We start from the raw sequence: 18,390 nt of genomic DNA, 5'->3' as shown, positions 1-18,390 counted from the left end.
CTGTATCATCTTTTCTGAAACACGTTTGGACTCTGCTAAACTCAAACCTGCGTACAAGGCTACAGACACTTTCCTCTGAATCACACTATATTGTTTTTGAGATTCTGCATCCTTGTTTAGATGATTCATCACATAATGTCCTCAGATCTGTCAGATGCAAATCTGTTTTAAATGTTCTTCTGGATTCACTGCTGTACAGACAGTGACTGATCAGCCAGTAGAGGGTAAAAGATAGATGGATGCACACTGTGATATTTAAACCATATTTAACTCATTCACTGCCATTGACGTCTATAGCCGTCAATGGCAGTGAATGAGTCAATGGGTTTAACTCATTCACTGCCAATGGCTGGCAGTGAATGAGTTAACTGGTTTTACTGGGCTAACAATATACCAAAAAAATGCCATTACACCACAAGCAGCAGCTTGAATTGCTGACACAAGGAAGGTTAGATCAACAGATTGATGATACTGATGTCATTTGCAGTTCTACAATCTGCAGATTTGGAGATTAATCAGGCTGGCAGTCTTCAACTCCCCCGTGTGATCCTATGCCCACTGCAGCCTTAGATTTATGTTGTTGGCTTACAGAGGAAGCAAATTCAGTTTTCTGCTCTTGTAGCTCTTCTACCTTTAAACTCTTCATTCTCAGGCACTTTTTCCCCAGGACATTTGTAAAGACTCATAATCTTACTTTCAATTCCAACCTGTCTAACCATTCTCCTCTGAACTCTCATCATCAGACGCTTTCAGTTACAGAAATGCCACTTGGGGAGTTTCTGCAGTTTCACAAATACTAAACAAGTTTGTCTAGTTCTGTGTGAGCTGGTTATTGTAGATCCAAATGCAAAGTACATGAGGCCGGAGTCAAACACAAAACGAGCTGCTTAGTCCAAAATTGGGAACAGACAACTGTGCAAGGCAAAGCAGAAGAAATCCCCAGGGAATGAACATGTTTTAAAAAGTTCAACTTGTCACTGCCAGGTGGCCAACACAAGAGATTGGACTCGACTGCAGACAGCACTCGGAGTCACGGGAAATGTGGGAAAGTGACGGGCGTCACAAGTGAAAGCAAAAACAATAAATAATATAATAATAATAATATAATCATATACTAAAGGTGAGAGACCAAAAACAGGCTCTGAAATAATTCTAAATAAATACAACTCTTAATAATTCTATGATCTGCTATGAACAACGACACTTGCACAGTACTAAGAGCATAACTAGCAGTACTATGAGACACTTCTAGCAGTACTTTGAGTTACACAAAATCCCAACATAAATCTAGAGCTTTGAGCTAGAGAGTCACTAAGAGGACAGTGAGGGAGTCCTATGAGGAGGACAAGGGCTGGGGAACCAAACAGTGGGTAACATCCAGTGTAGGAACCTTGAAGCACGAGGCAGGGGGTAGTTATTAGGCGGGGACCTCAGAGTCACTGTAACAAGGGAAACCGGAGTTAACAGGGATTCCAGAAGCAGATCCGAAGAGAGAGCAGCAACTTACAACAGTCTTACTTATTGCAGGTGGAGGTGAAGCATAGAGAGGAGGGTGGTCCGGGTGAGGCGTGGGGAGAAAGTCCATTGAATCAGTCCGTAGCTGCCTGTGAACTGGGCAGGGAGGCAGACAGGTGAGTAAGGGGCGTAAACAGAGGCGATATGACGACTCCGCACCTGGAATCACCGGCACTATGGAAAAAACACAGCACTCACCCAGACCATAACACAACTTTTACTTTAAAAGTGAAAAATTCTCCATTTCCTCTCCATAAGTCTGTGAAGGTTCTCAGTCATCCAGGTCATCGTAGTCAAAGGAGCTTACAAAGAAAAGCGTCTGGACTTCTTTAAGTTACTTGAAGACGTTTCACCTCTCATCTGTCATGTACTGGGCTTTACGGCTTTACGCCACTAGGACCTGCTCTGCGGCAGGGGGCTGTCTATATCCTGTTCTATGTCTTAGCTGACACACACGTTGTTGAGCTGTTATAACCCATGCTGGATACACGTTCAATAAAGCAGCGTTACAAGAAAGCAACCGAGTGGTCATTCTACATGGTGTCAGAAGTGGCCCGGACCATCGCCGAATAACGCCATAGGGGAGAAAACAGCAGAATGGCTAAGTTTAATCCCCCGACGGGCTTCCCCTTCGATAAGCCGACGGAATGGCCCGACTGGAAACAGCGTTTCGAGCGCTACCGGATCGCAACGAAACTCCACAAAGACGAAGGACAGGTACAGGTGAGCTGCCTAATCTACGCGATGGGAAATGAAGCAGAGAACATTTACAAGTCACTCACCTTCGCCGCCGATGAAAGTCGTGACGACTTCGCCGTCGTAATGAGGAAGTTCAACGAGTATTTTTTCCCGCAGCGGAACACGATACATGAAAGAGCATGTTTTCACCAGCGAGTCCAGCGGCCAGGCGAAACGGCAGAGAGTTTTATCCGAGCCCTGTATGACCTCTCAGAGCACTGTGAGTTTGGTGCATGTAAAGAGGAAAATATCCGCGATCGTATTGTGGTCGGGATACGAGACAAGGACCTCTCCCGCAGGCTACAGCTGATGAAGGACCTCACGTTGGCACAAACGACCCAGATCGTCAGACAGTCAGAGGAGGTCGCAGCGCAGGTCAGCTTGCAGGGAGATGCGGGAGGCTCAGTACAGGAGGTACGGGATAAACGGAAAAGCATGGACTGGAAATCACAACAACAGCGAGGTAGGCTACCCGCGAAAACAAAATGGGCGGGGCGTGACAGAAAATGCGGTAAATGTGGGAAGACACAGCATGCCAGGGATGAAAGGTGCCCGGCAGCAAAATCTGTGTGCCATGGATGCCAAAAAATTGGACACTGGGCCAGGGTGTGTCATAACACCAGATCAGTGAATGAGGTTACAGAGACAGAGAAAAGAGAGCATGCCTCATATTTTCTAGGCTCAGTGTGTAATGCAAACGAAAATAGTGAAGCATGGACTGTGCAGCTACTGCTAGACTCTACCCCAATAGAATTTAAGATTGACACAGGAGCAGATGTCACTATCATAAATGAGGACACGTTGCACACTCTTGCTCATAAGAGAACGCTAGAGCCTTCAGATCGCCCTCTAGATAGCCCAGGAGGAGAGCTGCTATGTCTCGGTTACTTAAAGGCCACAATAAGTTATAAAGGCAAAGACTACCTGTCCAAGGTGTATGTGGTTCGTGGACACAGAGTCAGCAACCTTCTCAGCCGCTCCTTGTCAGTGCAGATGAACCTGGTGAGAAGAATTGATGAAGCAACGATCACACCCACCAGGAACCAACCACTTTACGGTGAACACGGAACACTAAAAACTGAGCCAGTCAAAATTCAGTTAAGGGACGATGCTGTGCCATACGCGGTGCATACGGCACGCCGTGTGCCTTTCCCCATGCTGCAGAAAGTGAAGGAGGAACTACAAAGAATGGAGAACCATGGTGTCATTGAGAGGGTGACCCAACCTACCGAATGGTGTGCCCCAATGGTGCCTGTCTTGAAGAAGACCACAGCAAAGGCCAGGATCTGCGTTGATCTGACAAAACTGAATAAGTCTGTCAAAAGAGAGCGCTATATCTTGCCTACCCCTGAGGAAACGATGTCCAGGTTGAGTGGGGCAACGGTCTTCTCCTCGCTGGATGCAGCCAGTGGATTTTGGCAGATCCCATTGCATCACGAGAGTTGCAAACTAACGACATTCATCACGCCATTTGGCAGGTATTGCTTTAAGAGGCTGCCCTTTGGGATAACGAGTGCACCAGAGATCTTTCAGCGAAAGATGTTGGAGACCTTAGAGGGGCTCGAAGGTGTGGAGGTCTTTATGGATGACATCCTAGGGGCGACCGTGGCTCAGGGGGTTGGGAAGCGTATCTGTAACCGGAAGGTCGCCGGTTCGATCCCCGGGCTCTCTGTCCTGGTCGTTGTGTCGTTGGGCAAGGCACTTTACCCTACTTGCCTACTGGTGTCGGCCAGAGGGGCCGATGGCGCGATATGGCAGCCTCGCTTCTGTCAGTCTGCCCCAGGGCAGCTGTGGCTACAACCGTAGCTTGCCTGCACCAGTGTGTGAATGTGAGAGTGAATGAATAGTGGCATTGTAAAGCGCTTTGGGTGCCTTGAAAAGCGCTATATAAATCCAATCCATTATTATTATTATTATCCTGGTCTATGGGGCCACCATGGAACAACACGACACCCGACTTGAGAAGGTGCTGCAGCGCATTGAGCTAGCAGGATTGAAGCTCAACCGAGAGAAGTGCTCCTTCAGACAGAGCCAGCTTCGCTTCCTAGGGCACCTGATCAACCATTCTGGGGTCAGGCCAGACCCTGAGAAAGTGAGCGCCATTCTTCAGCTGCCGTCACCAGAAAATGTGCAAGAGCTTAAACGGATCCTAGGTATGGTTAATTACCTGGGCAGATATATTCCTGCTCTTGCCACAATATGCCAGCCACTGTACGAGTTGCTTAAAAGCAAAAACAGTTGGACCTGGGATCACCCACAGCAGGCAGCCTTCAAGAACATAAAGAGAGCGCTTACATCAGCACCCGTTCTCGCCTTCTATGATGTCAACAGACTCACAGCCGTATCTGCCGACGCCAGTAGCTACGGGCTTGGGGCTGTGCTGCTTCAGCTTCATGGCGCAGAGTGGAAACCTGTTGCCTACTGCTCTAGACGCCTCACGGAGGCTGAAACACGCTACGCACAAATTGAAAAGGAGTGTTTGGCAAGTGTTTGGGCCTGCGAGAAGTTTGATAAGTATCTATGTGGCTTAGATCGCTTCAGGCTTGAGACCGACCATAGACCTTTGGTACCCCTGGTCAATAGCCGGGACCTTGACAATGTTCCATTGAGGTGTCAACGCCTCCTGATGAGGCTCATGAGGTACAAGCCGGAGGCTGTCTATGTCCCTGGCAAAACGCTTGTCATCGCCGACACGTTGTCACGGAGTCCACAGACTTGGGCTGAGGATGACACTAGCACTCACAGTGAAGTGGACTGCTACATAGCCACCGTGTTACAGGGCATTCCAGCATCCCCAAGCCGAATGGAAAGCATTAAAGCAGCCACTGCAACGGACGTTGAACTACAGACCGTCATTACGTACATTCGCAGGGGTTGGCCTGCACACGGAGCCAGTGTGCCATTGAACATTAAAGCGTACATGAAAGTGAAAAACGAGCTATCAGAGGCTGACGGCCTGGTTATACGAGGCTGCAGAATCGTCATTCCAAAGTCGCAGAGAACAGCCATTCTACACAAACTACATGAAGGGCACCAAGGCCTCACCAAGTGCATGGATAGGGCTAATTCATCTGTGTGGTGGCTGGGGCTCTCCACTGAGTTAAAGAATGTAGTGCTGCAGTGCCACACATGTCTGGCCCAGAGGCCAACACAGACAAAGGAGCCGCTCATCCCCACACCTTTGCCAGATCGTCCATGGCAAAGGATAGCCCTGGATCTCTGTGAACACAACCGGAATAATTACCTCGTTGTGTCGGACTACTACTCACGTTTTCTGGAAATACTTCACCTACCATCCACGACCAGCGGCCAAGTTGTTCAGAAACTGAAGTCGACCTTTGCTAGGTTTGGGATCCCTGACGTGGTGGTGAGTGACAATGGCCCTCAGTTTTCCAGCTCTGAGTTCCAGGCCCTCGCGAGAGAGATGGATTTCGCCCACATAACGTCTAGTCCCCACCACCCACAGGGAAATGGTCACGCGGAGAGGGCAGTACAGACTCCAAAGAAAATCCTCCGGCACGACGACCCACTGATGGCGCTAATGTGCTTTGGGTCTACTCCCTGTGCCACTACAGGCTTCAGCCCAGCGGAACTTCTTATGGGGAGGAGGATCAGGACAACCCTGCCTACCTTGGAGAAGAATCTTCGACCTAAATGGCCAAACAAAAGAGAAGTTAAACGAAGGGATGCTGGTCAGAAGGCCAAGCAGGCGTTCTACTTCGACCGCCACCATGGTGCTAGGCCCCTACCTCCACTTCATCCAGGGGATGCTGTCCTAACTAAGCTGGACCAGGAGAAGGCTTGGACAACACCGGCCATCATCTCCAAGGAGAGCGTCACTCCGCTCACACCCACTCACGCTGACGTACTGACTCTGCTACGCACGAGGTGCGGCCGGGTACGTAAGCCAGTCAGCAGGCTGGATCTATAGACATTGGGGTGATGGGACAGAAGGAAGGACTGGGGAGTGGGAATGTTGTATTGTTGCTGTTTTGCACTTATGTTTTCAGCTGCAACCAATACTGCTGTTACCTGGTTGAGTTAATTACCTTAAAGGTTTGCCATGTTTCATGGGTCCTGTTTTGTGGACACTGCCCTTCAGGCTGACAGTACGCCATTTGTGCTCGACCCTAAGAGAACCGCCCAGAGGCTATTATAGTGTCGCATGTTATCATTGTGTCATTGCTGTTCTATTTGGGGTTTGTTATTGGACATAACATGAAAAGGGGGGAGATGTCATGTACTGGGCTTTACGGCTTTACGCCACTAGGACCTGCTCTGCGGCAGGGGGCTGTCTATATCCTGTTCTATGTCTTAGCTGACACACACGTTGTTGAGCTGTTATAACCCATGCTGGATACACGTTCAATAAAGCAGCGTTACAAGAAAGCAACCGAGTGGTCATTCTACATCATCCGAGAAGCTTCTTCAGTTCTAAGGTCAAATGGTGGAGAGTCCCAGATATAAACTTAGTGGGAGTGTCCCCCCACAGGGGACAAAAGGACCCCCTGATGATCCTCTAATCGCCTGAGCCAAGGTGTGAAATTGGGTGTGGGTCCCAATTAATCAATCCCAACCCACATCCTGGGCCATCTGATCTCAGGAATTCGCATGATAAGGTGGGGCCAGGTTTCACAATGAGCTCACCCGAAACTCTGGCTGATTGGGACCCACACCCAATTCCAATTGTCCATATGTCAGGTAGGGTATCAGACGCCACCTCTCTGGGGACATCTCAGGCCCTCCAAGGTTTGGAGGCCTATCTCCCCCTACCACCACTTCCCCTGCCAGTGGCGGTCCCCCTCGGACATCGGTGCGTTGGTGGTTCTTTGTGTCCGGGGGTGGGCGTCCAGGTACACACCGGCTCACTCCTTGGCGGCCACTTGTCGGGGCCTGGAGCCTGGGGCTCGCTCGGGCCACTTCGGAGGTGGGGTGCCCCCGGCCTCTCGGCCTGGGGCTCGGTCACTCAGGCACGGCTGGCTGCCGGCGGAGCTCACGGGCGCGTCACTGCAACTCCCCCTGGTTTCTGCTCCGCGGCTGCTGGGTGAGCCCTCATCTGGGACTCTCCTCAGCTCTTTCTGGGACAGTGGCGCAGCTGCCCCTCTGTTGGTCTTCCTTGGTCTCTTGTGTTCTGGGGGCCTCTGGATGTCTGGAGTTTTGATCTCCTCCATACCTGCTTCATGCCCTGAAGGACGGGACTGTGGCCCCCCCACACCCTCTAGCAGATTATTACATGAAGGAACCTTTTAAAAAACAAAAAACAAGCGCGTCCATGCTCACAGGTGTACACACGGGTGATCACACCCACAAACTACACCCTTTTTGGCTCTTACCTCAAAGCACACTGTGTTCTGTTGATCTTATGTGCTGCACAATAATGTTTAATATTTAGTATTTACTGTCATATTCCCATATATCATTGTGATGTTGTTTATTCTATTACTCTTGTTCTCTTCTGCTTGTTTTCTTTTTTCTTTCTCAGCAGGTGACCCAGGTGATTGATATATGCATTTTTTTTCTCTGCCCGTTCTGTTGGTTTTTGTCTTTTGCCCTTCTCCCCCATCCCTCTTCTCAGCTGTTTCTCTTTCCCTCTTTCTTTCTCCCCTTCTTTCCCCCAGTCAAGTCTGTCCCGTATTCAGTAAGTGAAAATAAAATAAACAATAAAAGGTGAATCAAATGGACCATTACGGCAAGGCTGGGATGGTCAATTTGGTAAAGTAAATCCGTTGGGCATCTTTCTTTGCCTTTAGACAACAATTCTGATGGCAAAAGAGCCAAACGGGACAGGCAAAAAAAAAGAAAAAAAAAAGAAAGAAAAAAACACAAACTTTGTCCAAAACCTCTCATGTTTAACTGTTTTCCACTTTTTCTTTGGTCATTTTAGCCTTTTTGGCCAGGGTGAAGGGAGCATCTGCCATCAAACAAGAGGACAGCCGCATGTAGCTATGATGATGTTTGCTAGTTCACCTTACATGCATTAATGTAATAACGTGGTTAGCCTACTCAACGTAAATTACACTCGAACAACATGAAGCTACTCACGCAGAGAAGAACGGCTGCTGCTGCATCATCATTCTCATCATTTCTGCTACACTGGCAGGGCTAGGGGCCAGGACTCTCCTCTTCGTGTTTTTGGGGGATGTTGCTTAACAGGCAACCCACCCGCAGTAGATGCGCTCGGTGTGAGGTCTCGCAGCAAGCTATCAAATACGGCGCATTTCTGGGCTTTAAAAAAAAAACCCGCTATGCGTCGCCAGGTGTTTCATCGGATTTGAGGTGTTACCTCCTTTGACAGTATCACGGTATCACCTTAAAGCACTTGTTGCTGCTGAGTTTGCATATTTTGCTGTGAAGTACAGCCAGACTTTTGACCGCTTCGCCTTGGACATTTTTAATCTGTAGCTCTGCTCTAAAAGAACGCACGTACCTGGACCCGCCTACTATCCTCGGAAACGTAAAATTATTGGCTAGAAGTGTATCACAGCTCAGGAAAAAAAAAGCACCGAAATGTGCGCTGCTTTTCGGTCTGGTTACTACCGTTTATGTCAGAACCGGTGCCATCATGGCACCGGACACCGGTACCCATCCCTATGTGAGAGCCTCATGTAGCTCACATAAGGCAGTGTTCGAGTCCGCGTGAGGCGGAATATAAACAGTGCAGGCAATGACCGCAGTGAATTCCCGAGGGAGATAGAAAGGGCGACACTTAACGATCAAAAGCTCCAGATTGGGCGAGCAAGAGTGTGTGAGTGTGGAGATGTTTGTGCTGTCGCACCATCTGTTGTTCACCATCAAACATACTCCACCACCTCTTTTCTTCCCCGACTCCATTGTCCTGTCCATGCGGTAAACCGAAAAGAACCCCGTCGGCTGCACGGCGTGGTCTGGTATCGCTGGGTTCAGCCAAGTCTCGGTGAAGCAGAGGAGGTTGCAGTCCCGAATGTCTCTCTGGAACTTGATTCTGGCTCTGAGGTCATCAAGCTTGTTCTTGATGGATTGAACATTGGCTAGCACTGGGCATGGGTGCGCGGTGTGCGCGAGCCCGTAGCCTGTTCCTGATGCCGGCTCTTTTACCTCGAGGCCGTCGCTTAGGGTCGCGTCCTTTGTTCTCTCTCAGGATCTCCTTTGGCCAGGTTGGGTCCGGAGTTAAACATGGTGAAATGTTCGTGTATTGCAGACCAATAGAAACCAAAGTGTCTCTACTGTAGCGGATTTGTGTGTTTTGCATGATGCCCATGCAAGATTATCGCAGATATAGCAAAAAGTGACGAAAAACTGCAAAAAGTGGAGAAGTTAGGGCAGAGCATCCAGCACGGCAGCTGACCTCACCGGCGCCATTTTTGAGTATATCACTTAGTAATGCAGAATTATCATATAGAAATAAAAACAACTGAAGTTGTGCGCCATTTGAGCATGTTGCCTGTCTGCAGCACTAGAGGACTCCGTGAGAGACGTCTGTCTCGCCCTGGCAGCACCTGTCCCTCTCCTCCTCTTCAGTTTTGCTCAACATACGCTCGTCATATTCTGGGATATGATTTACTCTGAGGGGTTTGACGAGGTCAGTGGTGTTGCCACCAGTGTTGGTCAAGTTACTTGAAAAAAGTAATCAGTAACTAATTACTGATTACTTCCCCAAAAAAGTAATCCCGTTACTTTACTGATTACTTATTTTCAAAAGTAATTATTTTACTTAGTTACTTTTTAAAAACACGATTTACAACCTGAATAGGTGATAAAGCGATAGATCTTTCAGCCCAATTCTACTTTTTCTGCATAATCCATCATACAAAATGTGATCAAATGGAAAAGTCTCTTTTTAAAACTTGTTTTATTAGTTTTAATCTTTTAACTTTATGCATCAAGCAAAAATGAAATTATATGCAACCTTCTCTGACTTGAAGAAATTTGTATAATATTTAAACTTATTTTCTGCACATTCCAGCACATAAAATAAAATATTTTTTGTGTTTACACTCACTCTTTCAAATAGATGCAAGTAAAACACAGCAGAAAATAAATAAAGTCAAAGACTCAGCGGTCCTTTTGCTCTATTTTCACCTGTAAAGCAGGAGTAGGGTAGGCGGAGGTTTACCCTGGTGCAGGTGTGCAGTGGCGGTTTTAGATACGGGGGACACGGGCGGTTGCCCGGGGCGGCATCGTGGTGGGGGCGGCATCACGGGCATCGGCAAAAAAAAAAAAAATTGCTTGTACTCATGCTGCCCCGACGTCAGCCAGCGCATATTGGGAATGGCATAGGCACCGATCGGTTTTCTATCGCCCATTTGCTGGGAGTAAGGACGCCCTTCGTTTGCGAGGTGCGCCTGCTGTTTGCGGCGCAGAGAGGAGAGCACGGGGCGGCGGGGGATTTTCTGACCGGCTGGAGCAGCATCTAATAACCAACTCGCAAAGTAAAACAAAATAAAAATAAATCAGCATACACAAAAATACCAGACATTATGATACAGACTTATAATTTGCACCAATGTTTTTTCGAAATTATACACGAAAAGTGAGCGTGAGAGCCCTTGGTGCGCCAAGTCAAAGTAAACTTTATTGTCATCTCCGCTACATACAGTCCAGTATATAGAGCAGGGGTCCCCAATCCCAGTCCACGAGGGCTGGTGTCCCTGCAGGTTTTAGATGTGTCCTTGATCCATCACAGCTGATTTAAATGGATAAATTACCTTCTCAACATGTCTTCAGTTCTCCATGTCTTCAGATTAGTGATGAACTAATCATGTGATTCAGGTGTGTTGACCCAGGGTGAGATCTAAAACCTGCAGGGACACCGGCCCACGTGGACTGGGATTGGGGACCCCTGATATAGAGAGACGAGACGACAAGGCTCCAGTTACAGCAGTGCAAGCAAACAAAAAATATATGTAAGAAGAGTAAGAAAATAAATATACACTTTAGGACCAGGGGTAAAGGGATCAATAACAATTTAAAATTTACAGTTTGATGATTTAAAGTCTCACATACAAGCCGTCGAAAGGGGGGGGGAGGGGGGGGGGCTTGCTGCTTCCAAATAGAGCACATTTCATTTATAATGTTGTAAATCCAAACCCATTATGTATTCATGATTTGAATCCTGGGTTGTGTGAAATCTCAGAAATGCACCCTAGACAAAGTTAATCTGTGAACTAAGGTGTAAGGTGTAAGTTCAAAGCCATCAGGTGCTCAGTTTAGAAAAATAGGAAAGAAGAGGAGGAGAAACGAGCAAAAGATGCAGGTAAGCAGATGTGTCATTGGATAATGGCAGGTCATCCTGAAACAATCAGAATCAGAATACTTTATTAATCCCTAAGGAAATTATGTGAGTTACAGAAGAAATGGTAAAAATAGCAACAGTAACAGACTAAACTCTAAACAATACATTATGTTACAGATTTTAATATTAATTAGTCATTGTCAGTTGTTGATTCGTACTGTTCTCATTGTATGACGAATTATGATGGCTGTTTGGTAGCCGTTTGCATACTATGCATACTCTCTCGCTCTCTTCATATGTGTGTGTGTGTGTGTGTGTGTACACAACAATTTTATGTTAATGTACAATCCTTAATATGTTTTGTGTGTGTGTGTGTGTGTGTGTGTGTGTGTGAAGGGGAGGGGGCGCCAAACTGGCTAGGAGCGCCACTGCAGGTGTGCCGCAGTGGTCAGTGGAAGAATCCGCGAGTTTCTCTGTGAATTTCACATTACGTCGTAGCGCACTCGGTGCTTGCTTGGAAGTTTAGGGGTTTTTTTCGCTGTAAAAAGAAGTTTTCTTCCCACGCACAAGGTACGCTAATGTTTTTGTCACTTTTTATGGAATCAAACTCAAAGTAAGGTCAGTACTTCCAAGCTTTAAATGCTGCACGCTCATACTCTCTCCTGCACTCGATATATGATCGGTTGTTGATCTACACGCAGCTGTTTTCACGAACGTCGCACTTGCTTACGTCACTGTCATGAGACATTCTCGCAAAAAAATCACGGTTTTAGTAACGCAGTAACGCAGCGTTCCTACGGGAAAGTAATGGTAATCTAATTAATCCCTTACTTTACTCGTTACTTGAAAAAAGTAATCGGATTACAGTAACGCGTTACTGCCCATCTCTGGTTGCCACAACACCTCACTGTCTTGCCACATGTATCGCAAACCACGTCTTGGCTGTTTGTGGAGGTAAAATACGCCCACACATGACTCCGTTTACGTTCAGTCATTGTTGTGAGTGTGCATGCCAGGGGCTGCTACACATTTATACAGCCGTATTTCGCACATTACTATGAAAGGCGGAAGAGGAAGTAGTTCCTTCCAATGCAGATAATCCGAATGATATAGTTTCTTTCCACTGTGTTCCTGTTGATGATAAACAAGAGCAGTGTTGGGAAGGTTACTTTTAAAATGTATTCCACTACAGATTACAGATTACATGCCCCAAAATGTATTTTGAAACGTATTCCGTTATGTTACTCAAGTAACGTATTCTGAATACTTTGGATTACTTAATATATTATCTTGCTTTTTTACAACTACATGAATGTCCTATTGCTGTGTGATTTATTACTATTACTGAAGGCTACTCGACATACCAACTAGATGTTTAAATCTTAATATAAAATGAGTAACAGTAGGTGGACATTAGGTAAGGCTGCACTTTTTGCAGTGATTGAATGATTGATTGATTGAATCTTTATTTTGAACATATTGAAAAAGTACAACAAAATAGAATTAAAAGAGACAAATGAACAAAGCAAAACAAAAGGAAAACGAGCAACCACAACTCGTATAGAAAACTATTCCGCGCGTATATAAAACAGGTCCGCGGCTCCGAACCGTAGTAAAGGGACCTCTGGCTAATACGTCGGGCGCGTAGCCGAAAACTAGCCTTACTTTGTTGTCTGGGTCAACTTTGCTAGCGAGAGACAGAGAGAGGCGTTGAAAGGCTGCTCCAACTGAACTTATTGTTTCAGAGGAAAACACGAACACCATGTACAGTCGAGTCTTAATAGCGTACTTACAACTGGACTCATCAGGCACTCTTTTTGGCTGCAGTGGTTATTATTGTATTTACATGCTTCCAGCTCCCGTTTCTTTTTCTTTTCTTTTTTTTGTCTGTCCCATTTGGATCTTTAGCCATCAGAATTGTTGTCTGAAGGCCAAGAAAGATGCCAAGTGGATTTACTTTACCAAGTGGATCATCATGGCCTTGCCATGTTGGTCCATTTGATTGACCTTTTATTATAATTATGTATTTATTTCATTTTCGTTTTTTAAAGACAGACATGACTGGGGGATATGACAGGGAGAAAGAATGAAAGAAAGAGAGAGAGAAAAAGAAAAATAGAGGGGAGAAGAGATGGTGAGAAAGGGGGTAGAAAAAAAAGAAGAAAAACAAACAAAACACCTGGATCACCTGTATGGAGATAAAAAGAAAACAGAAGAGAAAACAAACAACAAAGAGCAACATAATACAAACAATACCATCACAATAAACTGGCTAACACAGTAGATACTAAATATTACATGTTATTGTATTTTTTTTTTGTTTTTTTAATTTCACCTGTTGAGAATGAAAAAAGAAAACAAGCAGAAGAAAACGAGAGCAACATAATAAACAACATCACTATGATATATGGGAATATAACAGTAAATACTAAATATTAAACATTATTGTACAGCATGTAAGATCGACAGCGCACAGTGTGCTTTGAGGTAGGAGCCAAAAGGGTGTAGTTTGTGTGTGTGACCACCCATGTGTACACCTGGGAGCATGAACGCGCTTGTTTTTAAAAGGTTCTTCATGTAATGATCTGTTAGAGGGTGTGGGGGGGCCACAGCCCCGTCCACCAGGACATAAAGCAGGTATGGAGGAGATCAAAACTCCAGACATCCAGAGGCCCTCAGAACACAAGAGACCAAGGAAGACCAACAGAGGGGCAGCCGCGCCACTATCCCAGAAAGAGCTGAGGAGAGTCCCAGATGAGGGGTCACTCAGCAGCTGTGGAGCGGAAGTCAGGGGGGGGTGGTTGCAGTGACGTGCCCGTGAGCTCCGTGAGCAGCCAGCGGTGCCAGAGTGACCGAGCTCCAGGCTGAGAAGCCGAGGGCACCCCACCCCCGAAGTGGCCTGAGTGAGCCCCAGGCTCCAGGCCCCGACAAGCGGCCACCAAGGAGTGAGCCGGTGTGTACCTGGACGCCCACCCCGGACACAAAGAACCACCAACGCACCGATGTCTGAGGGTGTCTGCCACTGGTAGGGGAAGTGGTGGGGGGGGGGGGGAGAAAGGCCTCCATACCTTGGAGGACCTGAGATGTCCCCAGAGAGGTGGCGTCTGATACCCAACCTGACATATGGACACAGACAAACAGGCACACACAGATACAAACATCCATTCCCACCCTCATGCTCTCATATGCAATTACTCAACACTCACCCAACGTGGAGACAGACATAGAGAGACACTGTACACACAATCACAGCAGCAGGGAGGCCCCACATTCCAGACCCCAATCGGACAGCCAACTTCTCCTCCTAGCCGCCCCGCTCCAGCAGGCTGCAGAGAACGGGGGTGTGTGAAGACTCTAAACCTCCCTCCGCCCGCTCATATGTAGTGTTGATGCATGTGCGTTCTAAGGTGCATTTAAAACCCAGGAGGGCATGAAGCTACCTGCCAGAGAGCAGCAGGTAAGCGCATAGTCCCTCCTGCTAGCCCTCAGTGTCTACGTGTATTTAAAATTGAGAGGTGGACAATAACGCCAGGGGTGAGGTGTACGCCCTGATGGTCTTTTGGATTCCGTGTAGCGTGCCCACCCCCAAGATCCTATATGTATGTGTTATGAGAGTGTGAGTAATGTGAATGTCTAAGTTGTGAGATAAAATTGAGGCACAGGCAGCCAGAAGGGGACAGAGGGGGGGATGTCTCCCTTGCACCCTGGTGACACATCTTTACCCCAAGGCCCTGCATGTGTGGGTGATTGCGGTGGAGCGGGAAGAGGGAGGCAGCTGGAGATGGGGAGGGAAGGAAGGGAGGGGCAAGTGACCCCTCCCTGGGGCCAGCTCCCCTGCTGACCCCAGTAGGCACCCCCATACTCTGCAACCCACCAGGGAAAGGGGGCCCAGGCCCATCTGGACCGGGGCCCAGTGCAGCAGCACTGCCCGGCCCCACAGAGCCCGGGACAACCCACCCGACCCCACCTCAGAGAAAACTGCACCCACCCCATCATCCACTCATCTTCCAGACTACACAAGACAATAGACGCCCAATAGGCTCGACTATAGGAGCACAGGGGTGTGTTCAAATGAGACACAGAGACAAGAATGTAACTCAAAAGAACCAGCCAACTTTAGTGACATAAACCATAAGGTTGACAAGCACAGGTTAAAGACACTTTACAATGGTAGAAAGGAAACTTACAAAAATTAAAAGAAAAGTAAAACACAAACTACTAAAGCAATGACTTGGCCAAGTGTTATTTTTGGTTTTCAATGTTCGGGTTTCAATGCTCGGGTGCACCCTAGTAACCTGACTCCTTAACTCTTATAGAAACAGATTACACAAATCCAATGTACATTCAAATGAAAATCTCACACTCTTTTCACATGTGGAGAATGCTCTACACAACAGCTCATTATTTAAAGTCCCAAATAAAAAATGTCCAAGGGGTAAAGTCCAAAAAATTCCTAGGGTGTGAAAGAAAATAGGGATGAAAGAATGTCAGTCAGTGGTCTTATGTATAACCAGCTGTGCGTGAAAGTGTGAGTGATACAGTCCTACCACACCGCAAGGTGCAGCAGATCATCAAGTGGAAAAGAAGCGAATCTCAGTCTCTCTAAGTCCAGGTGGGAAGGCTCGCCATCTATTTCACCGGAGGAATCCACCTCAGGAACAATTCAGCATACAAAAAAAACCTGACCTGTCAACAGACAGGGTCAGAAGAGCAATTCAAATATTAATTATGCTGTTCTAGCTATAATTCACAACTTAGGATTTTGTTTAAATCACATTCAACATAAATTTGCAATAAAAATACTCAATTTTGCAAAAATAAAACATCTCTCTTACATAAACTATGCATTAAACCAAGTAAAGTCAGTGCATATGCATATATGTCGCATATGCGACAATTATTAATCAAACAATTGAGATTAATTCAGTTTCTCAACGATAAAATGTGAAACAGACATGAACTAACTGAGACATACAACATGTGCTCACCGATCTCAGCGCATCACGGCCGAAGACAATGGCATAGTGTCTCTCGGTCGGAAAATGCAGGGCTCTAAATAACGTAACAGGACATGTTTTCTCTTTAATAACCGTAATACGACATGAAGGAAAAATAAACATAAGTTGCGCTTCAAGTGTTACCTTACTTCTGGAAGCAGATTGAGATGAACTTCCAGGCAGTTGATAGCAACCAGAGCTAACAAAGGCTAACAGTTTAGCTCCACGCGGTACTTTTTAAAGTCACCAGAAAAATGCAGCATTTGCCTGCTTACTAACTGTGGCTACTTTTAACATGAAAGGTAGCTGATAACCAGTGGTTGCAACTTATATCTAATACTTTTTTTCCAGCTCAAAAGCTTCAGTCTCTCTTTTCTCCTGCCAGCACGCGACTACCTCCACACATAGCAGCAAACACAGAGCACGTAGGTGGGACATACAGCGGCAGACTGCTCTCCCATTGGTCAAAACATACTGGGACCTGTGCATTTCGATTGGTTGGGCAGGCTGTCCATCTCTCCTCATATCAGTCCTTAAAGTGGTACCCCCATTTTATGTGGGTTACATAAGCAGAAGTTATTTGGAGAGGAGAGTGACTGCCGTTGGTTGAAAAGAGAGGTAAAAAAAACTTCAGTGGTGTTGCACACTATTTTATATTATTTTTTAAAGTCATTATTCAATACATTGTTATTGTTAACCCTTTAAATCTGGTCAGAGCAGCACGCTCCGTTTTGTGTAACTATTTTTAAATCCCTGTAGAACCTGAACCATGTAAGCTAGCACAATAATTTGGATGTTTGAGCTGATAAATGGTAGATCTGAAATCTCTAGATCAGGGGTGCCCAATCCCGGTCCTCGAGAGCTACCGTCCTGCAGCTTTTAGATGCATCCTTGTTCCCACACACCCGAATCAAATGAATGGCTTGTTATCAGGCCTTTGCCAAACATGATGGCATGCTGAAGAGGTAATCAAACCATTTGATTCAGCTGTGTTGGAGTAGGGATGCATCTAAAAGCTGCAGGATAGTAGCTCTCGAGGACTGGGATTGGGCAGCCCTGCTCTAGATTATTGGAAAGTGCTTGTTCTACATCTAGCCAAGGTTCATCTAAGAAGGTATGTTTTAGCCGACCTGAGATAAACTGAAGCCTGTTGGCTAAGAAGTAGTGCTGAAAGATATTGCAAATTGGGAAGCGGATTTATCAGGTAGTTCTAATCCTCCTTTATCCTTGGTCTTTTGTAGTGTTTTTAAGCTTATACGTGGGGGTTTATCTTTCCAAAGGAATTTAGACATGTGTGAATCTAGAGATCTGAACCAATCTTGTGGCGGTTTAGTTGGGATCATTGAGAATAAATAATTTATTCTTGGTAAGACCATCATTTTTATAGTGGCAACCCTTCCCATGAGTGATATGGGTAGACATTTCCATCTAGACAGATGTTAAGGAATTTTTATTGTTTTATTTGATTATGCTTCAAAAGTTATGTTACACATATTTCACCAGACACAGTTTTCTGTTGAAACAGGAAGCTGACCCTGTGACACTGACAAGAGACCAGTACAGAAATACATATCCGCAGAAGTTGACTTGCATTATATTATTCTTAGAAATTGACTTGTGACACACACACACACACACACACACACACACACACACACACACACACACACACACACACAGACAGCATCAGGACCTGCGTAACAGAAAATGTGATTATATTTGCATATTGACGATGTAACCTATAAAAATAAACGAATACTGCAGTTCGGTGTGATTTGCTCTGAGCTTTTCACCCGTGCAGCACGTTAACCTACACAAGTGTCTCATTGTTGTTTATTCACCTAACTGTTTGTTAACTGTAAATCTCTGACAACAGATCACCTTCTACTTTCTTTAAAAGTAGGATATGGTTTAATTTAGTTAGATCTG

General features: G+C 46.2%; 1 long non-coding RNA gene across 2 annotated transcripts; it reads right to left on the bottom strand.

Moving 5' to 3' along the window:
* Nucleotides 1–15,557: 15,557 nt before the first annotated feature.
* On the bottom strand, nucleotides 15,558–16,994 carry LOC308397997. Of its 2 annotated transcripts, XR_013971880.1 has the most exons (4): nucleotides 16,606–16,759; nucleotides 16,453–16,516; nucleotides 16,012–16,150; nucleotides 15,558–15,917 (listed from the first exon to the last, which is right to left on the bottom strand). It is a non-coding gene; the product is annotated as an uncharacterized lncRNA (long non-coding RNA). The 2 variants fall into 2 exon arrangements; XR_013971879.1 differs by having other exon boundaries at nucleotides 15,558–16,150; nucleotides 16,606–16,994.
* Nucleotides 16,995–18,390: the final 1,396 nt, after the last annotated feature.

The sequence above is a fragment of the Rhamphochromis sp. 'chilingali' genome, assembly GCF_963969265.1.
Source record: "Rhamphochromis sp. 'chilingali' genome assembly, chromosome: 6".
Classification (NCBI taxonomy): Eukaryota; Metazoa; Chordata; class Actinopteri; order Cichliformes; family Cichlidae; genus Rhamphochromis; species Rhamphochromis sp. 'chilingali'.
The sequence above is the reverse complement of the archived record's forward strand: the minus strand, read 5'-3'. Positions and strand labels throughout refer to the sequence as shown.